Source organism: Schistocerca cancellata, chromosome 9 (genome assembly GCF_023864275.1).
Source record: "Schistocerca cancellata isolate TAMUIC-IGC-003103 chromosome 9, iqSchCanc2.1, whole genome shotgun sequence".
NCBI lineage: Eukaryota > Metazoa > Arthropoda > Insecta > Orthoptera > Acrididae > Schistocerca > Schistocerca cancellata.
In genome coordinates this window covers 279,569,059-279,587,555 of record NC_064634.1, presented here as the reverse complement: position 1 = coordinate 279,587,555, position 18,497 = coordinate 279,569,059, and the positions used below count along the sequence as shown (strand labels likewise).

Here is an 18,497-nt window from a genome sequence, read left to right as displayed (position 1 = left end):
GACACAGTTACAATGCCGTGAGACGGCAAGGAACGAGCCTCAATCCAAGCCTGCTAGACGACGCCACTGCACGCAGTTTACACGATGCTTTACTTGATCACACAAATCTTGCAATTCACAATTACCGGTTTGGTCTACTCCCATCTTCAGGTCCGTTGCAAATAGAAAAACAATGGTGCAACGAACTCAGTTCGATTAAAATGGTTCAAATGGCTCTGGGGACTATGGGACTTAACTTTTGAGGTAATTAGTCTTCTAGAATTTAGAACTACTTAAACCTAAATAACTTAAGGACATCAGACACATCCATGCCCGAGGCAGGATTCGAAACTGCGACCGTAGCGGTCGCGCGCTTCCAGGCTGTAGCGCCTAGAGCCGCTCGGCCAATCCGGCCGGCTCAGTTCGATTAGCTGAAGCAAAATCTAAAACAGGCCTAGTGACACATAAGAAAAATTTAAAGAAATATTTACATGAGTAGCAGCTAAGCATACCAGCAATACATACCATAAAATGTTCTGATGTCGGCATCAACGACAAAAACTATACATTTACTTACCTAGAAAGTGCTGGTGATGGCCTGCATGCGTCCAGTATTTATACAAATAACTTTGGGCAGCAGAGGGCACTACAGCCAGGGCACAATAGTGACCAGTATAGTAAATTCAATACTCAAAATGAGATACGCGTAATCATTAATTAAAATTACTTCTTGTGGCAAAAAGAGCGTCTGACAATAAAACACTGACACACGATATGTGGAATTAGATCCATAGTTAACATCCACATAAATCTTGTAAAGAGTAATAATGGGTTGCTGCTAGCCTGGAAAAGTAAATAACACACAATTGAGAAAAATCTAGAATAAAAGTTTAAAAGTAACATAAAATCCACAAATCGAAAAATTTCAGCATGACAAAACAATTTGAACAAAGCCATAAGTGCAAGGTTATTAACAACTAGTAACTGAAATCTGGGTAGTCGTTGATACATCCGGAGTGGAATCTCAGTGGGGCCGCCTCGTGTCTTCTCTGTATGAAGTTGTTTTCGTGTGGCAGAGCTTGCGGAAGAAAGTCTCCCGCCGCTGGTGGTCGTCGCACATGACCGGACACCCAGCTGTCCAGCTGCTGCGGCTCTCGATGCTGCTCAAACTAGTAGGTTTCTGAGTACATCAGAATAAGAATTCAAGTTAACCAGCAATTCCGGTTGCGTTTTCTGTGTAAGTAAAATTCTATTCCCTCGAGTACATTCAGTAATTGTCCTTTTGGTGCCTTATGCAACACTTCCCCATTATCCTCTATGCTTCGACCCATAAGTTTTCCTTTATCCACAGGTCTGCCGAAAGCGCTCTTATTTTGTCTATATGTGTGCTCTCTACAACGAGCCATGAAATTCCTCCCCGTATGACTGCTATACAAATTGTCACAGTCTTGGCAGTTGATCTTGTAAGCACTAGACTCTAAATACACTCCTGGAAATTGAAATAAGAACACCGTGAATTCATTGTCCCAGGAAGGGGAAACTTTATTGACACATTCCTGGGGTCAGATACATCACATGATCACACTGACAGAACCACAGGCACATAGACACAGGCAACAGAGCATGCACAATGTCGGCACTAGTACAGTGTATATCCACCTTTCGCAGCAATGCAGGCTGCTATTCTCCCATGGAGACGATCGTAGAGATGCTGGATGTAGTCCTGTGGAACGGCTTGCCAAGCCATTTCCACCTGGCGCCTCAGTTGGACCAGCGTTCGTGCTGGACATGCAGACCGCCATGAGACGACGCTTCATCCAGTCCCAAACATGCTCAATGGGGGACAGATCCGGAGATCTTGCTGGCCAGGGTAATTGACTTACACCTTCTAGAGCACGTTGGGTGGCACGGGATACATGCGGACGTGCATTGTCCTGTTGGAACAGCAAGTTCCCTTGCCGGTCTAGGAATGGTAGAACGATGGGTTCGATGACGGTTTGGATGTACCGTGCACTATTCAGTGTCCCCTCGACGATCACCAGTGGTGTACGGCCAGTGTAGGAGATCGCTCCCCACACCATGATGCCGGGTGTTGGCCCTGTGTGCCTCGGTCGTATGCAGTCCTGATTGTGGCGCTCACCTGCACGGCGCCAAACACGCATACGACCATCATTGGCACCAAGGCAGAAGCGACTCTCATCGCTGAAGACGACACGTCTCCATTCGTCACTCCATTCACGCCTGTCGCGACACCACTGGAGGCAGGCTGCACGATGTTGGGGCGTGAGCGGAAGACGGCCTAACGGTGTGCGGGACCGTAGCCCAGCTTCATGGAGACGGTTGCGAATGGTCCTCGCCGATACCCCAGGAGCAACAGTGTCCCTAATTTGCTGCGAAGTGGCGGTGCGGTCCCCTACGGCACTGCGTAGGATCCTACGGTCTTGGCGTGCATCCGTGCGTCACTGCGGTCCGGTCCCAGGTCGACGGGCACGTGCACCTTCCGCCGACCACTGGCGACAACATCGATGTACTGTGGAGACCTCACACCCCACGTGTTGAGCAATTCGGCGGTACGTCTACCCGGCCTCCCGCATGCCCACTATACGCCCTCGCTCAAAGTCCGTCAACTGCACATACGGTTCACGTCCACGCTGTCGTGGCATGCTACCAGTGTTAAAGACTGCGATGGAGCTCCGTATGCCACGGCATACTGGCTGACACTGACGGCGGCAGTGCACAAAAGCTGCGCAGCTAGCGCCATTCGACGGCCAACACCGCGGTTCCTGGTGTGTCCGCTGTGCCGTGCGTGTGATCATTGCTTGTACAGCCCTCTCGCAGTGTCCGGAGCAAGTATGGTGGGTCTCACACACCGGTGTCAATGTGTTCTTTTTTCCATTTCCAGGAGTGTATTTGTTGCTGTTGTTGCCAACTTCGTGGCGTAATCTAGAAGCAATTGAACCTTTCTTTTGAAATCCAATTTTTACTTTTCTTCTTCTGTAACCTTGTGCAATCCTGTCGGAAAAAGAGCTGTTTTATGACATCCCAAAAAACTTCTTGCTCTTTGGATCTATTGCCTCCTTCTTGTCATGTGGTTTTGAATTTAGCTTGTTATAAAGGTTCATTAAATCACGGTCATCATACCCATTTTCCATGGCTACTTGTTTAATGACATTTAATTCTTCCTCTTCGTCTTTAGGGCTGAGCAGTAGTTGTAGCATCCTGTTGAAACAGCTCTGAAGTACGTCTGCAAGTTATAAGTTTACATGATTTCAAAGAGATACATTTCTTATAGTCAAGTATATAAAAACTTAGTTCATATTTTAAAAAAGAAAATGTAGAAGATAAAACGAAAGTGATTGTCGTTACATGTCCTGTAATAAATGTAACGGGAAAGGAGGCTTTATTAAAACAAAACCCTATGTCAGAAGATTACATAGTCTGTATACAATCGAAACAACTTAATTACAGGATGAACTGCAGCTCACTACTGAAAACATTATCAAATGTGGAAAGACGGAGGTAAAAGTCCCGCTTTCGTGTCTTGGTGCGGCACAGAATTGCATCAGATTCGCCGTTAGCTGTAAAGATTGTTTCACTACAGCAGCTTCGACCTCAAGGCCATTATCAAGTGAAAACACAAAAGATTTTGCTTCAACGTATGTCACACTTAAAAATCTTCCCATATGTGTACACTTCAATGTCAGAAGTGAGCCTTTTCACTGTAAGAATATAGTAGCACTGCACGAGCGCGAAGCTTCTTATATCGTGAAATTACGTAAATTACATGAGCTTTTGCCAGTGCCAACATCCAGTATTATGAAAACAGCAGCTCAGCGTGTCATCTTTACGATGAGTAGCAATCTGTCCTTTTCATTATTCAGTGCTAACATCCTGAACAAAAATTACCATCAACTTTTTCTATTTTTCATCAGCCCATACAGCTTTTTTTGCTTTTCCACTCTCTGAATTCATCAGTCCACATGTTAAACCACTTATATCGTTCTTCTGTTTTATTTATTCATGTCAGATGCAAATACAGTTCACAATAATTACCATTAAAAACAATAGAGAGAAAGACCTATTAAGTTACACTACTGTCGCCCAAAATCTTGCAATGTCAACTACTCTCGGATTTAAGAGCAGATCATCATCTTTTGTGCAAATGCAGGGCATAGTTGACAGACTAGAAGATTTTCCATAGAGTGTTCTTATCGCAGTCATAACTGGCGGCATCCACAGGGAAGTGGCATTTCTGGCGGTTACTCCTGGATCTCCTAATTCCAGATCGAAGACGGTTGACTGAACTCAACACTATCATGTCCAAGTGGGAGATTTACGAATGAGGTGACCAGCTCGAGTTGTTCTCAAGTCGAGAAATTCACAGTTTTTAATCCATGCTGTAGCTGCTGTTGCTTGCAGCACGGACGTAGTACTAGTGGAACTTCTTCTCGACTTCAATCTAGGGGCCGCTGAAATGTGCCCATATAATGGATGGGTTTCCTGATAAGTCTATTTTGTTCACTTCGCATTGGCAACTACTTTACAACGAACATCCAGTGACGCTATGCCTGTGAACTGGTAGACTTCTTGTAAAAAGTGGCGTAGGTTATAGCTATCCTGTAATAGGCCAACACGTTTCGTTTACTCTCTTGTCAACATTGTTTGTTTGGGTAGCTACGTAGCAGATGTGCACGCAAACTCTGAAATACTGTAACATGTTGCTGTTTCTGTCATTCCCAGGGTCTGTCGTCGAGATTCCCCCTCACACACACACACTACCAAGGGTCTTGCGGAGGATATTATTTCTGGATCAGTTTCATTCTCGTATTCTCGCAGTGCTGCTTGTACGTCAGAGTACGACCAGAGTGACTCCCATTTGTTTTGCGCACAGTTGAGTTTTAACTGAGTTTGGACGAAGTGGATTACGTTCAACACTCTCAGTGCGTCTATGAGATGACTTTCAATATCTTTAAAAGGTTTCACTTAATTCACTAGTGCCAAATCATCGGCATAAGGGAAACGTGTTCGCCGGAAGTGGCTAATTCTTACCGATTCTGAATGGTGACTCAGTGCGATCTCTGAAGTATTTTCTTATCATGTTGTTCTTGTTCTGTCATTTACCAGGCAGTTTCCTTCCATTTCCTTGTACCTCTGGGTTTCCCACAGACCTTCTCGGTTATCGTAACGAGATCTTCATTCAGAACGTTCCAATTCTGCTCAGCTGTTTTGGACCCAGACAAAACATGTTTGTTAACTGTGTACACAGTAAAGACGATGATGAAAAATGCCTCTGAGCACTATGGGACTTAACATCAATCTCCTAGAACTTAGAACTACTTAAACCTAACTAAGCTAAGGACATCACAAGCATCCATGCCCGAGGCAGGATTCGAACCTGCGACCATAGCAGTCGCGCGGTTCCGGACTGAAGCGCCTAGAAACGCTCCGCCACCGCGGCCGGCAAGTCGATGATGAGCTCGACACGTAAAGAATAAGTAATAAGTGCTGCTTTCAAAGCTTTCCATTCCTCCTCAACTGTTATGGTCCCAAACAAAATATTTTTCTTTCAGTCTGCAGAAAGTAAAGTCAATGATATTCTCAAAATGCAAAGTATACATCTTTACTCTTGTCTTTGAGAATATGTTCCGCTTTATACGTCGCGTCGGAAGGTACTGCGAGTGAAATGTCATGGTAATGGCATCGTAATCTCTAGTTGCGCTGGACAGTGCTACAATATTTACTCATGTGTGCTATAGCTGTGGCCTGCAGCTCGTGGTCGTGCGGTAGCGTTCTCGCTTCCCACGCTCGGGTTCCCGGGTTCGATTCCCGGCGGGGTGAGGGATTTTCTCTGACTCGTGATGGCTGGGTGTTGTGTGATGTCCTTAGGTTAGTCAGGTTTAAGTAGTTCTAAGTTCTAGGGGACTGCTGACCATAGATGTTAAGTCCCATAGTGCTCAGAGCCATTTGAACCATTTTTTTGCTATAGCTGTTTCTTCGACAGGCACTCGATTTCTCGACAGAGCCAATGGTGGTTATTCTCAGAAACTCGGACGTTCATAGTGAATTAACGTTACAGGTGGTCCGAATGCAGTTTTTGTAATAAATCCGTCGGGAAATATTTCACCATAATTTTATTATTACAATTTTATTTGCTGCCACATAAAAGCTGCATTTTTTCACTAACGATCTTCACGAACGCATGCAAGCATTGTCTTCGGAATCGATTGGCTGTCATTTTAGCAGATACCCTATTGCCCCATTCAGTAGGATTCTACTATGTAAATATTTGCTTTTCTATAGCCTTTCTCGAAGATCAGTAGACTGTCAAACATATTCTGCTCTTTTCGAACTATTTTATCCTTAACACACGTAACTGAAATAGAGAAAGAACGATTTAATAGAAGTATTTCCTCATTCATGTTATCTCTACCATCACCTATGTTACTTCCAGCTTGTTCAGCTACGTCTCTTTTGTCGCAGAAATGTTATCTACGTTGTAGTTTTCAAATTATTCTACGTCTGTTGCACGAATATTGTTTTCATTGTACATTAGATTTTTATTATGCTACTTCGATCAATTTATCTCCCTTGATTGTCTTTTTTGATACTTTATAAGCTTACATATGTATGTTCTTGCTAACTGTGTGCATCTGGTTGAGTTACGTACCTTTTCCATCTTTCTTGTTCGCTTAAATCGTTAGGGTGTCGTGTTGGTGCCTATGCTGTTTGTCGTTATAGTATTTTCTGTTGTTTTCAGCTGGTTATTTTCTTGTAAGGATTTTCCTGTTCCCAAGTTTCATATCAGTGAGTGACTGCTTTTGTTACATCTTTTCCAGTTATTTCAATTAATGTTTAGTGTTTTATCGTCTAATATGAGTTCATCCTTCTTTAGGAAGATTTAGTATATTTCTAGGTACAATAAAAACGATATTTTATCATTTTGCAGGAGGTTCGTTGTGCGTATTTGCTCTGGATCTTAGTTTTTCCTCTTACTGTATTATTTTATTTTTCTTCCTGCACATTCGAGGCATACTTATTTTGCATGTTTTCTATTTTTCATTCTAAGAAAACGTTCAATATACCTATCAATGTCCACAAAAATTAAATTATGTCCTTCGTGAATTTCAACAATTTTGGACAATTTATGTCCTTCCGCTGTAGAAGCAGATGCTAATACTAATATGTCATATGTAACACAATTCTATTGTTTTTACATTTATAGCTCCTTCTCGTTCGTTGCTGATAAAGGAGGTACCTGATTTGTTTACCCCTTCTTTTGCCTATTTCAGACGGCCGGAGTGGCCGTGCGGTTCTAGGCGCTACAGTCTGGAGCCGAGCGACCGCTACGGTCGCAGGTTCGAATCCTGCCTCGGGCATGGATGTGTGTGATGTCCTTAGGTTAGTTAGGTTTAATTCGTTCTAAGTTCTAGGCGACTGATGACCACAGCAGTTAAGTCGCTGTTCTAATGATAAAATTAATTATTTGTTTGTTATTAATGAGAGAGCATTTAACAGGCAGTTTAATCATTCGTACTGATTTGAGTTCAGAAGAATAAGAATATTTGCGAAGAGAACGAAAAATCGAGACGCCTAGTTACCATTACTTATGACGATAATGCAACTGTAAAATTATCAAGAAATTAAAGTTGTTAGGAAACAGGCAACTCAGTGTCTTAGTTGTTATGGTATCAACTGACGAGAAAAAAGAAAATGGATACATAATTCCAGTGTGGTTCAGTATTCACAGTGGAACATCGGCCTGCAAGGTGTTCCCCTCTGATAATCTGGGAGCTTTTCGCTCGCATACAGTACGTCAGGCTTGAGCTGGAGTTCGGAAACGTGCTGTTTGCGCGCGGCGTGAATAAAAGTGAAAAATAAAGGATTCCATTGTCCCATGTATGTTGGGTGAAAGAATGATATGAGTTTATTGTGCAGATTCTGGTGATTATTACCACTGTAACAAACTAATGCAGCATCAAATATATTTACAGATCAACGATTTCGGTCGTCTCAAACGGTTACTGACAGACTGTCAGTCTAACATCACATGGCCCTGCTGCACAGCTAGTGGTTCTGAAGACGCATGTCTGAGACTGTCTAAACATGCTAGAAAATAAAACAAAAACTCTTTTAGTAATCACAGTCGTCACCAGATGATGAATCAAAAAAATATCGTAGTTTGTATAATATGGTAATAATATCCAAAGTCAAAGGACAAACAAAACCTATAGCATTTGCGAGTCAGTTTGTAATGTTTGAATACAGCATTAATAGTGTGCTGCTCGGCACAGTCACTTTGATTGAATATTTAGTCGTGACGCTGAAAAGGGATATGAAATGGAACGAGCATGTAAGGACTGCAGAAGGGAAGGTGAATGGTCGATTTGGTTTATTGCGAGAATTTTAGGGAAGTGTGATTCATCCACAAAGGAGGTGACATACAGGACACTAATAAGACCCATTCTTGAGTACTACTCGAGTGTTTTGAATCCTCACTAGGTCGATCTGATTGAAGACATAGATTCGAACCAGAGACGGGCTGCTGCTTTGTTATCGGTAGGTTCGCAAAACACGCAAGTATTACGTAAATGCTCCGGAAACTGAGATGGGAATCCCTGGAAGGAAGGCGACGTTTTTTTCGAGGAATTCGATTGAGAAAATTTACAGAACTGTCTCTTGAGGTTAACTGTAGAACGATTTTATTGCCACCAACGCACATTTCGCGTAATGGCCACGAAGATAAGAGAAATTAGGGTTAGTACGAACGTGTGCAGGGTCGTCACAAACAGTTTCAGAAGCTTGGAAAGGTGTTTCTGGGTAGGTTGTACTGAGATACACTTCTTAAGAAAAAAATTTCATATGTTGCGCTGTTTCCGAGTTAGTTAGTACTTATGTTAGTGGATCACTCCGTTGCGCGCGCAGTTCAAGTGGCTCGCCAGATACAATTAGTGTCAGTTGCTCTCAAAGCGTTGATGATAGCGCACGAGACTGCTCAGCTGATGGTTCAGGTTCGATACTCACTACCGTTTCCCATACGAATGATGTATCGCTCTATTGCTCGGTTTTAGGAAACCAAATGAAAAACACATTTGGCGACACGGTCTCTGGCGGGCCGTTTGAATTTGTGCATGCAACAGCCAGATCGTCTAACTTCAAAGACGATTAAATGGGGAAAAGCGCAAGGTATGGATCTTTTTTCTTAACAATTACTTCTCAAGCTATCCTGCAGCAACTTTACGAGCTTTTCAGACTGTTTCTAACCACCCCGTATAGACAGTCGTTTCTCCCTTACTCTGTTTACGATTGGAACAGAACATACAACTAGTTGTGGAACACGGAACACTCCGCAACGCACCTTGCGATGACTTGCGAAATATCTATGTAAATGTAGATATACGCTTTGTCTCCACCTCCACAGATGGTCGGGACCCTTTCCGTTGCTACAACAGTGTTTAGCATCTTTGGACACCAATGATGCACATCGTCTCCCAAGGAAGTGTTGTGTGTCTATTACTAATAAATAAGTTCAACACTTACGTTACACAAATATTAGTGGTTGCTGTCTTGGAGATTCCAGCTCGATTCATGTAGTTCCCCTCCAATCTTCTGTGAGCTAGAAAGTTTGAAACTGACTCCATCATTCTCGAGAGGCCAAATGAAAATAATTTCTTATGTGCGCTGTACCACTAACATTCAAGCTGTAGAATGGCCTCAACTGGAGATGCTCGTATCAACCTGCGAACAACAGGAAACTTATTTATTTTTATTCACACTTAATACTTATTATCTACTCCCATTCTGTCTACAGGTGACATTATCATTTATGTGGAAGTGATATGCCTAGGAAAGTTTTGCGCAATCATATCAGATTATTTGAGAGGAACGTATGAATGAATGGGTAACACATTACTCTAAAGTTAGAGGGATGAGATGTTGCAAATTAGTAGAATTTATCTCACTAATCTGATATTCCATTTTTCTTTGGTATATTTACGTGACGCGAGGCACAGGCCGCACACTCCACACTTTCCTCGGCCTACCATAACATGTTCGTCTCTCTCTCTCTCTCTCTCTCTCTCTCTCTCTCTGTCTCTCTCTCTCTCTCTTTCCTACATTCTTTCCTTCAGTGACTACTCGTGTTGTTGTTGTGGTCTTCAGTCCTGAGACTGGTTTGATGCAGCTCTCCATGCTACTCTATCCTGTGCAAGCTTCTTCATCTCCCAGTACCTACTGCAACCTACATCCTTCTGAATCTGCTTAGTGTATTGATCTCTTGGTCTCCCTCTACGATTTTTACCCTCCACGCTGCCCTCCAATGCTAAATTTGTGATCCCTCTATGCCTCAGAACATGTCCTACCAACCGATCCCTTCTTCTAGTCAAGTTGTGCCACAAACTTCTCTTCTCCCCAATCCTATTCAACACCTCCTCATTAGTTACGTGATCTACCCACCTTATCTTCAGCATTCTTCTGTAGCACCACATTTCGAAAGCTTCTATTCTCTTCTTGTCCAAACTAGTTATCGTCCATGTCTCACTTCCATACATGGCTACACTCCATACAAATACTTTAAGAAACGACTTCCTGACACCTAAATCTATATTCGATGTTAACAAATTTCTCTTCTTGAGAAACGCTTTCCTTGCCATTGCCAGTCTACATTTTATATCCTCTCTACTTCGACCATCATCGGTTATTTTACTCCCTAAATAGCAAAACTCCTTTACTACTTTAAGTGTCTCATTTCCTAATCTAATTCCCTCAGCATCACCCGACTTAATTCGACTACATTCCATTATCCTCGTTTTGCTTTTGTTGATGTTCATCTTATATCCTCCTTTCAAGACACTGTCCATTCCGTTCAACTGCTCTTCCAAGTCCTTTGCTGTCTCTGACAGAATTACAATGTCATCGGCGAACCTCAAAGTTTTTACTTCTTCTCCATGAATTTTAATACCTACTCCGAATTTTTCTTTTGTTTCCTTTACTGCTTGCTCAATATACAGATTGAATAACATCGGGGAGAGGCTACAACCCTGTCTCACTCCTTTCCCAACCACTGCTTCCCTTTCATGCCCCTCGATTCTTATAACTGCCATCTGGTTTCTGTACAAATTGTAAATAGCCTTTCGCTCCCTGTATTTTACCCCTGCCACCTTCAGAATTTGAAAGAGAGTATTCCAGTCAACATTGTCAAAAGCTTTCTCTAAGTCTACAAATGCTAGAAACGTAGGTTTGCCTTTTCTTAATCTTTCTTCCAAGATAAGTCGTAAGGTCAGTATTGCCTCACGTGTTCCAACATTTCTACGGAATCCAAACTGATCTTCCCCGAGGTCGGCTTCTACCAGTTTTTCCATTCGTCTGTAAAGAATTCGCGTTAGTATTTTGCAGCTGTGACTTATTAAACTGATAGTTCGGTAACTTTCACATCTGTCAACACCTGCTTTCTTTGGGATTGGAATTATTATATTCTTCTTAAAGTCTGAGGGTATTTCGCCTGTCTCATACATCGTGCTGACCAGATGGTAGAGTTTTGTCATGACTGGCTCTCCCGAGGCCATCAGTAGTTCTAATGGAATGTTGTCTACTCCCGGGGCCTTGTTTCGACTCAGGTCTTTCAGTGCTCTGTCAAACTCTTCACGCAGTATCTTATCTCCCATTTCATTTTCATCTACATCCTCTTCCATTTCCATAATATTGTCCTGAAGTACATCGCCCTTGTATAAACCCTCTATATACTCCTTCCACCTTTCTGCTTTCCCTTCTTTGCTTACAACTGGGTTGCCATCTGAGCTCTTGATATTCATACAAGTGGTTCTCTTCTCTCCAAAGGTCTCTTTAATTTTCCTGTAGGCAGTATCTATCTTACCCCTAGTGAGACAAGCCTCTACATCCTTACATTTGTCCTCTAGCCATCCCTGCTTAGCCATTTTGCACTTCCTGTCGATTTCATTTTTGAGACGTTTGTATTCCTTTTTGCCTGCTTCATTTACTGCATTTTTATATTTTCTCCTTTCATCAATTAAATGCAATATTTCTTCTGTTACCCAAGGATTTCTATTAGCCCGCGTCTTTTTACCTACTTGATCGTCTGCTGCCTTCACCACTTCATCCCTCAGAGCTACCCATTCTTCTTCTACTGTATTTCTTTCCCCCATTCCTGTCAATTGTTCCCTAATGCTCTCCCTGAAACTCTCTACAACCTCTGGTTCTTTCAGTTTATCCAGGTCCCATCTCTTTAAATTCCCACCTTTTTGCAGTTTCTTCAGTTTCAATCTGCAGTTCATAACCAATAGATTGTGGTCAGAATCTACATCTGCCCCAGGAAATGTCTTACAATTTAAAACCTGGTTCCTAAATCTCTGTCTTACCATTATATAATCTATCTGAAACCTGTCAGTATCTCCAGGCTTCTTCCACGTATACAGCCTCCTTTCATGATTCTTGAACCAAGTGTTAGCTATGATTAAGTTATGCTCTGTGCAAAATTCTACAAGGCGGCTTCCTCTTTCATTCCTTCCCCCCAATCCATATTCACCTACTATGTTTCCTTCTCTCCCTTTTCCTACTGACGAATTCCAGTCACCCATGACTATTAAATTTTCGTCTCCCTTCACTACCTGAATAATTTCTTTTATCTCGTCATACATTTCATCTATTTCTTCATCATCTGCAGAGCTAGTTGGCATATAAACTTGTACTACTGTAGTAGGCATGGGCTTTGTGTCTATCTTGGCCACAATAATGCGTTCACTATGCTGTTTGTAGTAGCTAACCCGCACTCCTATTTTTTTATTCATTATTAAACCTACTCCTGCATTACCCCTATTTGATTTTGTATTTATAACCCTGTAATCACCTGACCAAAAGTCTTGTTCCTCCTGCCACCGAACTTCACTAATTCCCACTATATCTAACTTTAACCTATCCATCTCCCTTTTTAAATTTTCTAACCTACCTGCCCGATTAAGTGATCTGACATTCCACGCTCCGATCCGTAGAACGCCAGTTTTCTTTCTCCTGATAACGACGTCCTCTTGAGTAGTCCCCGCCCGGAGATCCGAATGGGGGACTATTTTACCTCCGGAATATTTTACCCAAGAGGACGCCATCATCATTTAATCATACAGTAGAGCTGCATGTCCTCGGGAAAAATTACGGCTGTAGTTTCCCCTTGCTTTCAGCCGTTCGCAGTACCAGCACAGCAAGGCCGTTTTGGTTAATGTTACAAGGCCAGATCAGTCAATCATCCAGACTGTTGCCCCTGCAACTACTGAAAAGGCTGCTGCCCCTCTTCAGGAACCACACGTTTGTCTGGCCTCTCAACAGATACCCCTCCGTTGTGGTTGCACCTACGGTACGGCCATCTGTATCGCTGAGGCACGCAAGCCTCCCCACCAACGGCAAGGTCCATGGTTCATGGTTCATGGTTCATGGCTACTCGTAGCAGGCAGTTTCTTTGCAGTAGAAATTCGTGCCAAGATGTTATCCTCATTCCTATGATTTCCAATAATTTTCTTTCCTCTCCTATTCTTAGAAATTTTTCTGAACGATAAATTACGCAAGAAAATGAAAGAAGATTACTAAGTTACATGTATTAAAAAACAGTTAAAAATAATTCGTATGTAATACTCAATACACTATTGAAGACGACAAATACAACTCACGAAAGTGGTAATCACGAAAGGAGAAAAGTACAACACCTTGTTATATTACAATACACTAAATAATGCATTTCACAAGAAAATTTTGTAACGAATATCTGTAGCTCATGGTAGTAATATCTTCTCATTCTCGTGAGCTCGACATCTCACTCATCGTGGAGGTATGAAGGTTGTGTAAAAGCCACAGCAACTTTTTTGTGATCCTGGAGTCACTACCGGCTGCCAGGCGTTCTGTGCAATGATATAGTAGAGCCAGGCGAAGAAACGCTGCAAAACTATTTTTTATAAGTTTGCTCGTGCGAATTTTGTATAATAAAAAGCTCTTTGCACAATAGAGAGCAACATTATGAGGCAGTACAGTTGTTAAGACGTTGACCTCATATTCGAGAGGTTTTCCTAAACGATTTTGGCGAAATGACGAGAAGGTTGCTTCAGAAATGTCAGGCCGACCATCAGTTCTTTTCTCATAAAGCGACATACATATTTCCTGTTTGTCCGTACATTTTGAGCTACCGTAGTTATAAAAATCACATAGAAACAGTCCCGACCGCGTTTTCAGATTTTTTATTCGTTAGCATCCGTTTCGACCTTTTCCTCAGACCATCTTCAGGCCTCTCACCGCCACTATGGCTGCTGGTGGTGGCAGACGGAGCGAGATCCTTAGGTTATCACTTCTAAGGATTTCGCTCCGGCTGCAGCCACTAGTGGCCATAATGCCGGTGAAAAGCATGAAGATTGTCTGAGGAAAGACCGAAACCGGTAGATACCAAATAAAAAGTCAAAAAACGCGATTGAGACTGTTTTTATCTGATTTTTAGCATTCATACCGATCGCTGTGCTCCAGAACGCTTTCTAAAATTTTAAGTACTGTATTTAATTTCATTGCATTACGATGAGGCATCATCATCAGAAAATCCCTCGATGAATAAAATAACTATTTTAATTATGTCGCTCAGTTCCGCGTTGAGTACTTTGTTCCACAGACACAGACATAGACCGACGACCGGCAACCGAACGGGTGTGTAGAATCTATGAGACGTGCGATGTACCATGAAACCTTCGGAAACGTAACATCCACACAATTCCGACCATAGCGACGGCAGATACGAGTGAAAACTGAAGCAGTCAATTCAATATCTCATGCATTCCAGATGCTAATAAGAATAATATATAGAAGAATAGAAAAGAAAGTTGAGGATCTATCAGTTTTGCTTTAGGAAAGCTGAAGGTGCCATAGAAGCAGTTCTGACTTTGCATTTGATTGTGGAAGCAAGACTGAAGAAAAATCCAAATACACTCATAGGATTAGACAATATAGAAATAGCGTTCGACAATGTGAAATTGTGCAAGATGTGCGAAAATTTGAGAAAAATAGGGGAAGCTATAGAGAAAGACTATATGTATTAAAACCAAGAGGGAACAAAAAGACTGGAAAAAGAAGAAAGTGAAAGTGCAGAAGAATTACAGAATCTACTGAATGGAATGAACAATCTAATGAGTGCAGAATACTGATTGAGAGTTAAGCGGAAAAAGACAAAAGTAATGTGAAGTAGCAGAAATGAGAATAACGAGAATATTAACGTCAAAATTGGTGGTCATGAAACAGTCGAAGTTAAAGAATTCTCCTACTTTTGAAACCAAATAAGCCATGACGGGCGAAGCAAGGAGGACAGAAAAAGCAGACTAGCACGGACGAAGAAGGCATTTCTGGCCAGGGGAAGTCTACTGACATCTGACACAGACCTTAATTTGAAGATTAAATTTCTGAGAATGTACGACTGGAGCACAGCTTTACATGGCAGTGAATCGTGGACTGGGGAAAAACTATACAGAAGAGAATCGTGCTACGGAAGAATCGGCGAAGGAAGCAGGGTAAGGGAAACAGTGATAAGAAGAAGGGGCAGGATAATAGTATATGTGTTACGACATCAGGAAATAAACTGTAGGAGTTAAAACGGTTTGTAAGACGGAGATTGAAATACATTCAGCAGAAAGATGAAGTGGCTAGAGGTTAATTCGTGGCGCGCAGCACCAAAGCAGTCAGAAGGCAGATGAGTTAAGAAAAATCGTTTCCAAAAGGTAAAGTACGTGCATATTATGTGACGTCTGTGTGTAAAGCGTAACTGGCCACTAGACGCCACTGGAGGCTGGGTCGTCAGTATAAAAGGAAACGAAGAGTATGGTGTTGTCAGCAGAGAGAATGTAACAGCACGGTGGATCGGTCATTGACTTTGAACGGGGATTGTCATTGGATGCCATCAGTATGACAGATTCATCATGGATATTTCAATCCCTCTACTGCTGCCTGAGTCAAGTGCTGATGATATGACTGTGAACTGGAAATTTCAAACAACAACAGCTTACCATCAACAGGCAGACATCATAGTCTGACTGATTGACCCATCGAGCACAGTAAAGGAAGGAATCACTTGAGCTCCAAAGTGCTATCAGCAATGCAGGTAACACAGTAACTGCACGTCTGGAGAAAAAAGGAATGGGATACGATAAGCCACACATTTCTGTAGTCACTCCTAAGCGACACTTGAGATGGTCTAAAGAGCGATGCCCCCGGACAGTAGACAACTTTACACGAGAGATCCGCAGTGGTGAATCACGATAGACCCTTTGGCAATCTGATGGAAGCGTTTGGGTTTGGTGAATGTCTGGAGAACGTTACTCGCCATCATATGTAGTGCCAACAGAGAAATATGGAGGCGGTGGTGTTACGGCATGTGGGTGTTGTGGTATCAACGTTCGACGCCACACTTGTTAGGTGTTGCAGATATCGACCGTGGTCGGTAATAGATATCGCTGGACCCGCGAGTAGAGCCGCTCCGCGGTTTGTGACAAGTATCTAGCGAGCTCTTGTTCGCGTCGTCAACTAGGAATGCAGCATAGCCTTCAGCTGATAGGTAGCAACCTCTAACAAGGCGCTTAGTTAAGTACGGTACAAGTAATGCCTCTCTAGATATTTGTTTGTAATTATATGTCCTTGTGACTTTGATTTGATTCCGAAGATGAAGGAATCACTTCGTGGCATTCGCTTCAGCCGTCCGGAGTGGCCGAGCTGTTCTAGGCGCTACAGTCTGAAACCGTGCGACCGCTACGGTCGCAGGTTCGAATCCTGCGTTGGGCATGGATGTGTGTAATGTCCTTAGGTTAGTTAGGTTTAAGTAGTTCTAAGTTCTAGGGGACTGATGACCTCACAAGTTAAGTCCCATAGTGCTCAGAGCCATTTGAACCATTCGCTTCAGAACTTTTCCAGAGTTTCGACATTCAATAGACCGCTCCACTCTTTTGTATCGGTTGTGAATAAATAGTTGCCACTATTTAAGTCCCAACCCTCGTACTTGCTGCCCACCGGACGTCAAGGACGGCAGTGTGTACACGGCCTTCTGCTTCCAGGTATCCAGAGGGAAATGAAGAACAACTCTCTGACACCTACGTAGTAACTCAACTAGAACTCTCCGCAACACGTTTTTAGCTTCCTCACTCCTAACGCTACCAATCTTTGCTGCTACCGTTCTTTACCCTGAAAGTGTATTCGCCCTTAATTAAATTATCGGAAGTATGGGGGAAGATCGGCTAACTGTGGGGGTTCTCTCGCCTGCCCTGATCCATCTACCAGCCCGGGTTTTCTCCTTAAATTTGTTATCAATTATGGAACAAACATTGGTTTCCAGGTCTAGGTTTTCCAGTCCTACATATTTTCATAATCCGATCACATTGTGACGGACGTCCCTAACTCCAGATGAACTACCTCTTGACCGAGGTGCTGTTGACCTCGCTGTGTCGTCCGTTAACCAACCAATCAAGCAGCCAAACAATCGGATCTCTGCCTTTCCCGTTTACTTCCCTAGTGAGTCGGACAGATCACGTGAGAAAGCTTAGCTCTACAGGTTACAGTTTCGGACCAACGCATCACAAGTGTTTATCCAAACAGTAACAGAAACTTTCATTCTTGAACGTTTGGATGATATTATTTCTGTCTGTCATACAAGCTTTCAACTTGTTTGCTCTAGAACATATTGCACAGTGCATTACCTAGTAAACAGGTCAGAATGCGGCATTCCGCAGCTAACCTGTGTGACTGTCGTCTCCTCCTATTTACCAAAAAGCCACCGCACATTGTTTGTCTCAAGTTCTTCTAGACTGAACTTAACTGAGAATGAAAATTCTTAGTCTGTATCAGTCAGTGTTTTGTTGTACTGAGAATTCCGACGGAAAATTGTCGGCTCGTTGTCTGTTACCTATCAAAATAGTTTTAGTCAAGTAAGTTAAAAATGTGGAACTATGGGTTGAAAAATAGTTTTTAAACACATTTCTACTCGACTACTTATTTCTGTTCAACAATGTCTCTTCAGTATCCAATGAGCTATTAAGGTAAAACAGTTTTAATCTACACTTTGAAAAAACTGTAATGAGTCTCCGACATTTTATTTCGGCGAAAGGACTGCCGAAGAATTTTATTGCTGTGCATTTCACTCCTATCTGTGGCATGTCATTGACGCTACATGATAGTGCACACAATTTTTACTTCTAGTAGCGTATTTGCGAATTTCTGTATTGATTTCAAACGTAAATTGACTGTTAATAGAAATTACATCCATTGATGAATGGTCAGTGAGGATTTGGTTAATATTTCCAGCTGTGTGCATAGTGTGTACCATGGGACCCAGATATAATTCGAGTCACCTTATTTTGCGGAATGTGCACTTTTCTCCCACGTGAAAGGCTATCTAAATCGATTGATCCGTATTAAATAAATAAATTAAAGTACGTAAAACATCTTTACTTGCTGATTTCTATCTCTTCCAAATTGTGAGTTATTCTTAGGGGAAGAGTGGAAGGACC

The 18,497-nt window shown here is 42.4% G+C and overlaps 1 long non-coding RNA gene across 2 annotated transcripts in view; it reads right to left on the bottom strand.

The window, feature by feature from the left end:
- Positions 1-18,497, bottom strand: part of LOC126101022 (uncharacterized) — a 107,137-nt gene that overhangs the window by 82,235 nt on the left and 6,405 nt on the right. For both annotated transcript variants that reach the window (XR_007522245.1, XR_007522244.1), the window contains exon 2: positions 9,517-9,714. This is a non-coding gene — a long non-coding RNA (uncharacterized LOC126101022). The remainder of the gene's footprint in view (positions 1-9,516; positions 9,715-18,497) is intronic.